The sequence below is a fragment of the Asparagus officinalis genome, chromosome 9, assembly GCF_001876935.1.
Source record: "Asparagus officinalis chromosome 9, Aspof.V1, whole genome shotgun sequence".
NCBI lineage: Eukaryota > Viridiplantae > Streptophyta > Magnoliopsida > Asparagales > Asparagaceae > Asparagus > Asparagus officinalis.
The window spans coordinates 11,210,912-11,221,200 of record NC_033802.1 but is presented as its reverse complement, the minus strand read 5'-3'; positions in this window follow the sequence as shown (position 1 = coordinate 11,221,200).

Below are 10,289 nucleotides of genomic sequence, written 5' to 3'. Positions count from 1 at the left end.
GGGGCAGGGGAGGGAGGCGGAGCGAGGGAGGGAGGCGGCGCGGGGGAAGGGGCAAAGGGGGACCGGCAAAGGAGGAGGAGGAGGGAGGTGAAGGGAGGACAAAATCGGGATTTTAAAGTGGAGGGGCCTGGACGTAATTTATTAAAGAAGGAGGGGCTGCAGTACATTAAGGAAAGTAAAGGGGGCTACAGCACAATGGAAATTGAGTTTTGGGGCCTTGAAGAAATTTTTCCTCAATTGTGATGATGAGTTAATTCTTGTTGTGACAACTAGCTGCCAGCTTAAGGAAGAAGAAAAAGAAAAATAAGCTCCTCTTTCTCCGTCTGTGACTTGCCTAGCTGCTGATCCTACCTACTGCAAGAGCCGCCTATAGATTAATGAAGTACTTGCCTAGCTGCTGATCCTACCCACCGCAAGAGCCGCCTATTGATTAATGAAGTACCAAGGCTTTGTGTTTGCTTAATAAAATATTTTAATCAGGCACTCGACTGCAAACAATCTCAGTTTGGGAACCATCTGATTCTGGTTTTAAGAAATCTTGGTTTTATTTTCTTTTTGATGTTTTACCTGGGTTATTTGGATAAAAATAACAGTAATTTCAATGCAAGTGCTGTTGGGTGCCGACTGAAATTTTAAATTAGATCCAGATTTAAAGGCCAGACCGAGTTCTAATAGTTTTCTTAGATGCTAAGTTAAAAGTTTTCTTGTAGGCCAAGTTGATTTGGTGGGCAAGTCAAGAGTGTTTTTAAATAAGACATCTTATTCTAGAATTTTTTTAGTAGAGTAGGGAGAGGAAGAGAGACAATATTCTTATAGTCAGGATTTAGCAGAGTGTGTAATTAAGTTCAAATGTATTATGAAAGAGAGAGTTTGACAGTCTTTATCCGTGCAAATGAATATAATTTGGTAGAGTTAATGGATTATTTTTTATTCCTTGGTTTTTCTCTGTTGAGAGTTTTCCAAGTTAAATCTCGTGTGTGATTCTATTTGCTGTGTTTGATGGTTTTCAGGGTGTTTGCAAGATCTAAAAATCTCAACAAGTGGTATTAGAGAAGGGTTCAATGGTTGGTAGAGGTTCAAACAATGTGCGGTTGGTGAAGACATCGATGATCAAGATGTGGTGATCAACATCGGGCAAACGAGAGAACCAGACGTTGTTGGAGGAGAGGAATCACGACGACAACATGTAAAAAAAATAAAAAATGAAGGTAATTGTAGCATAGGCAGAGGAACACTATTCATGTGGGTGATGAGAGTTCGGTTAATTTTTTTTAAAATCAAATCCAATGGTACAGATTAATTTGTCTTTTGATCAAGTGTTTGGTGGTGGATTTTGGTGATCCAGGAGCCGTTCCTAGAGTTTCTTGACATGCTGAGTTTATTGTTAACTTTGGTTCTGCCAAAATCAACTTTACTGACTGATTTGAATTTGGTTGTGGTTAGAAGATGATAACATCTTCGGGTTCGAAGTTCGATATTCTGCTATTCAATGCCAAGACAAATTTCACAGTGAGGTAGTGTACGTTTCAAGATCTTCTTGTATAGCAGGGGGTCAATTAAGCTTTAGAGGAGAAGAAGCTTGAAGGGATGAAGGATGTTGAATGGAGTTCCCTGCAAAAGAAGACGGTTAGCACAATTCGTTCAGTACTGGACCCCTGAAATCAAGTGCAACCTTATGCAGAGACCACCCTGAGAGTTGTGGAACAATCTCGAGGGGATTTATGCGTCAAAGTCAATGACCAATTGATTGTGTTTTAAGGATGAAGTTTTGTTCATTGAAGATGGAAGAAGGTACTGCTATTCAAGATCATATCAACGTCTTCAATCAGCTAGTCTGCAACTTATGAATATTGATGAGGAGATTAAAGAAAAAGAGCAAGCACTACTCCTACTATCTTCTCTGCTGAAGTCGTACAAGCCGTTAGTTTAGAAGATAATTACGGAGAAGCAGACTTTAAAATGTGATGATGTGACAACACTTCTACTAGAAAATGAGAGAATGATAGGAAAAGAGAGTGTATCTAGTAGTGGTAAGAGTGCGCTAGTTTTTGAAGGTTCTAATCGAGGGATAAGTAAGGTAAGATGTGATAGTTATCGAGAAAGGTCAAAAACTCGGGCCTTACACGACAGCGAAAGGGAGTGCTACTATTGCATAGAGAAGTGCCACATTTAGTTTAGATATTGCCAGATGTGAGATGATTTGAAGAGCATTAGGAAAATAAAGTTTTAAGAAAATGGAAAGAATGAGGACTCCTCGGTAGTTGTGTGCCGTGAATATGTGGTACTGATGATGGAGAGTATCAATACTAATGCGAGCAATACTTGGGCGCTAGATTCTGCAGCCTCTATGCACGTTTGTAGCAACAAAAAATATTTTGACACATCAAAGATGGATGAAGAATTTGGTAATGTTATCATTTGAAATAACGAGAAGATGAAGGCTGAAGGCGTTGGGAGTGTTTGCCTCAAGCTTCACACTAGGAAGGTTGGAATTCTTCATCATGTGAGATATGTGTCGTCATGTGGTGCTAATTTAATTTCGTTGGGTGAGATAGCATCGCATGAGTCCAATTATGTGGGCGAAGGAGAGTAATACAAACTATATAGAGATAATGATTTGATTTTGCGACGGAGGAGGAATAACAACTATATTTGCTATTTAGATGTGCATTCTATTAATGATCTAGGTGACTCTTTCCAAACTCTTGTCCATAAGGACAAGGTAAAGAACAAGAAGAAAAGAGTGAGTTTTTCTAAAACCGTTGAGATACTTAGAGATTTTTTGTCAATGGAGGATATATTGGGTGCCTACTCAAACTCTAAGTTAGATCCGGATTTGAAGGCTAGGCCCAGTCTAAATAGCTTTTTTAGAGGTCAAGTTAACAGTTTTCTTGAGACCAAGTTGGCTTGGTGGGCAACTCAGTGGCGCCTTTAAATAAGACATTATATTCTATGATTTTTTAGTAGAGTAGAGAGAGGGAAAAAGACAATATTCTTAAAATCAGAGTTTAACAAATGGCGTAACCGGGTTCAAGGGTATTGTGAGAGAGAGTTTGATAATCTTTATCCGTACAAAAGATTGTAATTTGGTGGTGATTTTTTTCATGTTGAGGGGTTTTCATGTTAAATATTGTGTATGATTTTATTTGTTGTGTTTGATGGTTTTCTGGTTTTTTATGAGATCTAAAAATCTCAACAAGTGTCAATTGCTTGCAACTACAATTCGTCCTAATGGATGTCTTATGCACATTGTAGTTACAGTTGTTTGGTGCAGTTCTTAAAATTTTACGAGCTCTAGTTACAATTGCATGTAAAGTTTTGAACCTTGCAGTTAACAAGAAGCATGTGCCTAATGTGAATGGTGAAGGTTCATAAATGTTAACCAGACGCTTGTACCTAGTTCAGGTTGTTGGGATCCCTCCTTGGAAGATTCTAGAAAATTCTAAAACTTTCTGGAGAACTCTAGAAAAGTATAGAATTCTCTAAAAGTGTGTGGAATCCTCTAGAATATTTGAGAGATGTGTGGAGCCTTCTGGAATATTCTGGAAGAGTATGAAATAGAATGAAGGAGTGTAGAGATTTCTTAGAATTCTCTAGAAAGTAAAGTAAAGATATGTATGAAGAATTCTAGAGAGCTAATCTCCACCATTGGATCAAATTAATCCCCACCACTCATTATGAATGTGGAGTAGTATAAATAGGGGTGGAAGCCTTCATTCCTATCCATCCAAGATAAGAAAACAATCCCCTTCCTAGAGTGAGAGAAACCTCTAATATAGAGAGTTAGAGAGCCACTTTGAGAGAGAAGTGAGATAGCTTAACACTCCTAATCCTCAAGTTCTAGTGAGCCACCAAAGTGAGACAGTTTTGTAAAAAATAAATTATTGTAATCCTATTATTCTTTTGTATAGTGGAAGAACCTCCATATTAGGGGACCATAAACTCTTGTGCTCCCATTACTATCTTAATTTATAAGTACATATCTTAACTTCACGAGGTGGGAAAGACTGAGTTTTCCTAACAGTGGTATCATAGCCAGGTTCGTCAGAAGTCATTGTTAGCTCGTGAAGTTCAAGATGGAGGATAACGTCATTCACAATGGAGACATGTTCAAGCTCACGGCCAATAACTACTAATACTGAAAGCCGATGATGGAGGACCATCTATACTGTAAGGATTTACATGAGCCCATCATCCACAAAACCAAGGTAGAAGGAAAGAGCGATGCAGAGTGGGAGCTACTAAATCGGAAGGCCGTTGCTATGATTCGTAAGTATATTGATAAAACTCTACAGTGGTATCAGAGCCAGGCTCGTTCGAAGCCATCGTTAGCTCGTGAAGTTCAAGATGGAGGATAACGTCATTCACAATGGAGACATGTTCAAGCTCACGGCCAATAACTACTAATACTGAAAGCCGATGATGGAGGACCATCTATACTGTAAGGATTTACATGAGCCCATCATCCACAAAACCAAGGTAGAAGGAAAGAGCGATGCAGAGTGGGAGCTACTAAATCGGAAGGCCGTTGCTATGATTCGTAAGTATATTGATAAAACTCTTTTGAACATGTTTCTACTATACAAATATTTATGAATTATGGACAAAGCTTGAGTCCATGATTCAAAAGCAAACGCCTTGTAATAAAGCCCATTTAGTTCGATGGTTGGTGAGGTTGGAGTATAAGGATAGTCAAAGTATGATTGAGCACTTAAATAATTTTAAGGAGCTCGTAAATCAACTAACAAAAATTAACATGAAGATTGATAATGAGTTGTAAGCCCTTCTACTCCTTAGTTCCATGTCAGAAAGTTAGGACACTATTGTGGTTACACTTAGTAACTCAGCTCCGGAAAAAAAGCTCACCATGGATACCGTCAGTGATAACCTTCTTGATGAAGAAGCAAGGAGAATGGAACGAGGCGAGTCTATCCATCCCGAGACAAATGTTGTTGAGAACCAGGGTAGGAATGAAGGTCGTGGACCCAGCAAGAGTCGAGATCCGCACCAATCTCAAGGTCGGTCCAAGTCACGCTCAAAGATTACATGCTACTACTGTGGAAGGATAGGCCACAAGAAAGTAGAGTGTCAATCCTTCAAGAGAGATCAAAAGGCTGGTAATGTTAAGCCAGACCAAATCAACCCAACGAAGAAGCAAGAAGAGAAGAGCACTACTGCCGTGGCTGCAAAAGAAGAAATGCTTTATCTCGTTAGAGAAGGTAATATCCTAAACATTTCTTATGATGATAGTTGTTGGATTATCGATTCTGGTGCTTCCTTCCATGTCACTCACCATGGAAGTTTCTTCTCATCCTACCAAAGTGGTGACTTTGGTACGGTGCAAATGAGAAATCAAGATAGGAGCAAAATTGTTGAGATATGAGACATCATCCTGACAACAAGTACTGGATAAAAGCTTGTCCTAAAAGATGTGAGGCACGTCCCACCCATGCGCCTTAATCTTATCTCTGTTGAAAAGCTAGATCATTGACTTACATCACGATATCTTTTTCTTCCTCATTCTGATTTTGGTTTTCGTATCACGGATCTTGGTTCGCGCTTTATGGCATTTCCACGAGCAAACTAATCCAATCCCGCAAAGGATTGTTCATTGAACTACTATAGAGATTATTCGGACCACCTTTTTTTTCACAACTTTCGTTGGTTTTCTTTCTAGGTCTATAGGAGTTTTGGAAGCGGAGTGCCAACCCCCTACTGGGGATGAAGCCGACCCTTCTAATGTGGCCCCCGTGGACTCTCCTCTGAGATCTTTTCCGTCGGTGCCCTCTTCCTTAGCACCGGTACCGTCTTTTCCGTCCGTCCCCTCTGTACCCTCGCTCCCCTCCTTAGAGGAAAATAATATTAACCAGAGAGAGCAGTCGGTTGAGTAGCCGGTGATGCTGGTCTATTGAATTATTTTGGCGAAGGAAAGTGGAAGATCACCAAAGGAAGTTTAATCATGGCTCAAGGAAAGAAGGAATGATCATTGTACGTGATGCAAACTAAACTCTATAAAAGGGAGGTAAATACCACCACCAGTGATATGGAGATATGGCATAAACGACTCAGGCACATTAGCGAGAAAGACCTTCACATGCTCGCTCGAAAGAAACTCCTCTCTGACGTAAAAGGTAAATCACTTCACCAATGTGTTGATTGTTTGGCTAGAAAACAACATAGAGTTGCTTTCCAAAGATCCTCCCCACCCACAAGGAGAAATAATATTCTAGACCTCGTACACACCGACATGTGCTTGATGTTCGAGAAATCCATTGGTGGGGCATTGCATTTTGTCACCTTCATCGATGACCATTCAAGGAAGGTGTGGTTACACCTGTTAAAATCAAAGGATCAAGTACTTGATGCATTCAAGGAGTTTCATGCCCGAGTGGAACGTGAGACAGGACGGAAGATCAAGTGTGTACGATCAGACAATGGAGGTGAGTATAGAGGTCCTTTCAAAGCTTATTGTAAGAAATATGGGATTAGGCTAAAGAAGACTCCACCCAAGACGCCACAGTTGAATGGACTAGCTGAGAGAATGAACCAAACTATTGAAGAAAGACTTCGATGTGTACTCTCTCATGCCAAGTTGCCCAAATCATTCTGGGGAGAAGCTGTGATGACCGTTGTTGACATAGTCAACCTCACACCATCAAAGTTGCCCAAATCATTCTGGGGAGAAGCTGTGATGACCGTTGTTGACATAGTCAACCTCACACCATCAATTCCTATGGACAGAGATATCCCATAGGAGGTTTGGTTAGGAAAAAGGGCTTCTTACAACCATCTCAAGGTATTCGGATGTAGGGAATTTGTTCACATCCCTAAAGACGAGCAAGCCAAGCTTGATGCAAAAACTAGGAATGCATCTATCTTTGTTCTCCTAAGGATGAGTTCGGGTACCGACTTTGGGATCCAATCAACAAGAAGGTCATCTGAAGCCGAGACGTTGTATTCTTCAAAGACCAAACAATTGAAGACATCCACAAATCAGAGAGGCCAAGATTGAGAAGCAACAAGAGCACAGACCTTACACCGGTCCGATGTGAGGATAAAGCCATACCTGAAAACAATAATGCTGAAGATCATGATCCTATCCTAGAGCAAAACAACCAGGAGACTCATGATGAACCAGTTCAGGAAGAACCTTAGTCTAGCTCTCCACTAGCGCCCTAGTTGAGACGATCTTCAAGGGACCGAAGGCCATCTTCCCAATATAGCACAAAGGAGTTTACGGTGCTCATCGATGAGGGGAAGCCTCAAAGTTATAAGGAGGTCATAACTGACAGTCATAAAGTAGAGTGGATAAGAGCCACATAAGAGGAGATGCAATCCTTGTACGAGAATAATACTTATGAACTAGTAGAGCTACCAAAAGGGAGATGAGCCTTGAGGAATAAGTGGATGTATCGAATCAAGAACGAAGACAGTAGCTCAAAGCCCCGCTACAAAGCTCGGTTGGTCATAAAAGGATCAATCAAGAGAAAGGTATTGGTCTTGAAGAAATATTCTCTTTAGTAGTAAAGATATCATCCATCCGAGTTGTTCTTGGCCTAGCAGCAGTGCAAAACTTGGAGATCGAACAGCTCGATGTCAAGATAGCATTCCTTCTTGGTGATTTAGAGGAAGAGATCTACATGGAGCAACCTGAGGGGTTCAAAGTTCCAGGCAAAGAAAATTTGGTGTGCCGCCTAACGAAGAGTCTATATGGTCTTAAGCTAGCACCTAGGCAATGGTACAAGAAGTTTGACTCTTTCATGGCAGAACATGATTTCAAAAGGACGGAGAGCGATCATTGTGTCTTCATAAAGAGGTATGCAGGTGGCGACTTTCTCATACTTCTACTCTATGTTGATCATTGTGTCTTCATAAAGAGGTATGCAGGTGGCGACTTTCTCATACTTCTACTCTATGTTGATGATATGTTGATTGTTGGACAAGGTATGCAGGTGGCGACTTTCTCATACTTCTACTCTATGTTGATGATATGTTGATTGTTGGACAAGATCGTATAAAGATAGCTGCTTTGAAGAAAGATCTAAGTAAGACCTTTGCCATGAAAGATTTGGGACTAGCTAGACAAATCCTTCGGATGGGGATCACTCGTGATAGATCAAAGAAGTTGCTATGGCTATCCTAAGAGAGGTACATTGAAAAGGTGCTAGAAAGATTCAACATGCACAAAGCAAAGCCGGTCAACACACCACTTGTTGGACACTTCATGATGAGCTCGAAGCAAAGTCCCACAAGTGAGAAAAAATAGAGGAAATGAAGATGATTCCATATTTATCTACAGTTGGCAGTCTCATGTATGCAATGATATACACAAGACCCGATATCGCATATGCAGTTGGTGTTGTTAGTCGCTGCTTGGCTAATCTGGGGAAGGAACACTGGGCTGCAGTTAAATGGATCCTCCGGTATCTACGCGGTACTTCCAAGAAGTGTTTATGCTTTTGAAATGGAAAACATGTGCTAGAGGGATACACAGATACAAATTTGGCGGTGACATTGATTGTAGGAAATCAACGTCAGATACCTCACTACTTTTGTAGAGGGAGCTGTTTCCTGGCAATCAAAGTTATAAAAGTGCATTTCATTGTTCACTACTGAGGCAGAGTACATCGCAGCTACTGAAGCTTTCAAGGAGATGTTGTGGATGAAAAATTTGTTGCTTGAGTTGGGAGTAGATCAAGACAGGTATGTCTTGAAGTGTGACAACCAAAGTGTAATTTACTTAGTAAAGAATTCAACTTTTTATTCCCGCACAAAGCACATTGATACACGTATCACTAGATCCGAGGAGCTCTCGAGGAAAAGCGCATACATCTTGACGAGGTTCACACAAATAAAAACTGGTCAGACTTGATGACCAAGGTAATACAATCCAATAAGTTTGAAGATTGTTGTCAAGGTGCTGGTTTGCTACTACCTACCAATTTAGTCGGGAGGGGGAGATTTGTTGGGATCCCTCCTTAATTGGGAAGATTCTAGAAAATTCTAGAACTTTCTGGAGAACTCTAGAGAAGTGTAGAATTCTCTAGAAACGTGTGTAATCCTCTAGAATATTCTAAAGATGTGTGGAGCCTTCTGGAACATTCTGAAAGAGAATGTAATAGAATGGAGGAGTGTAGAGATTCCTTAGAATTCTCTAGAAAGTAAAGATATGTGTGGAGAATTCTAGAGTGCTAATCTCCACCCTTGAATCAAATTAATCCACACCACTCATTATGAAGGTGGAGTAGTATAAATAGGGGTGGAAGCCTTCATTCCTATCCATCCAAGACAAGAAAACAATTCACTTCCTAGAGTAATATAGAGAGTTAGAGAGCCTCTTTGAGAGAGAAGTGAGATAGCTTGAGAGTCCTAGTCCTTAAGCTTGTGAGCCACCGAAATGAGACAGTTTTGTAAAATATAAATTCTTGTAATCCTACTATTCTTTTGTGTAGTGGAAGAACCTCCATATTGAAGGACTATAAACTCTTGTGCTCCCATTACTATCTTAATTTATAAGTGTCTATCTTAACTTCACGAGGCGGGAAAGACAGAGTTTTCCCAACATAGGTTTCATTCTGCCAGGCTAAGTTTAGAAAATTATTTTCTATTTGATCAAGAGATCTGCAATTTTCTCTCTGGACCCCAAAATTAGAACTTCAAGCCGTGTAAATTCAAACGCATAAGAGACAAAGCATTGTTCAAAATACCACAAGTCTAAATTCAAGCTGGAAGCCTGGAAGTATCAAATAAGTCTTTGGCACTGACCCAAAACTCCATGCTAATGTTCATATTTAAGAGAGACCCAGATCTGGACAGTGGCCAATAATCAATTGATTCGTTGTATAGAAGCATGAGAAAGGGAAATGTGCATTGTACCTAAAAATATTATAGTTCACACCCCTAAACAAAACTATCTTTAAATAAACAAGGTTAAGTATTAGAAGTTAGAACGTGAAAGATCATTGGGTAATTTAGAATACTATGTTGTATCATGTCCACATCTATATATCATCATTCCAACAATATCATATATCCCATATGCCAACATAAACGAGCCAATGGAACTTTGTCCCATAGTTTTTTTTTTTTTTTAATTCCCCAAAGTCAAGTCATCTCCATCACAGCAACAGCTAGCATCCTCTAACAGACAAATCCTGCACTAACCCAGCAATATCAATTGAGGCTAAAAGTCAAACAGAAAATAAGAATATAAACTCATCAAAAATACACAGGAAACTTCTTTTCTTCTTCCTTCCTGTCTCTCTCATTTTTAATCTCTTAAAATCATT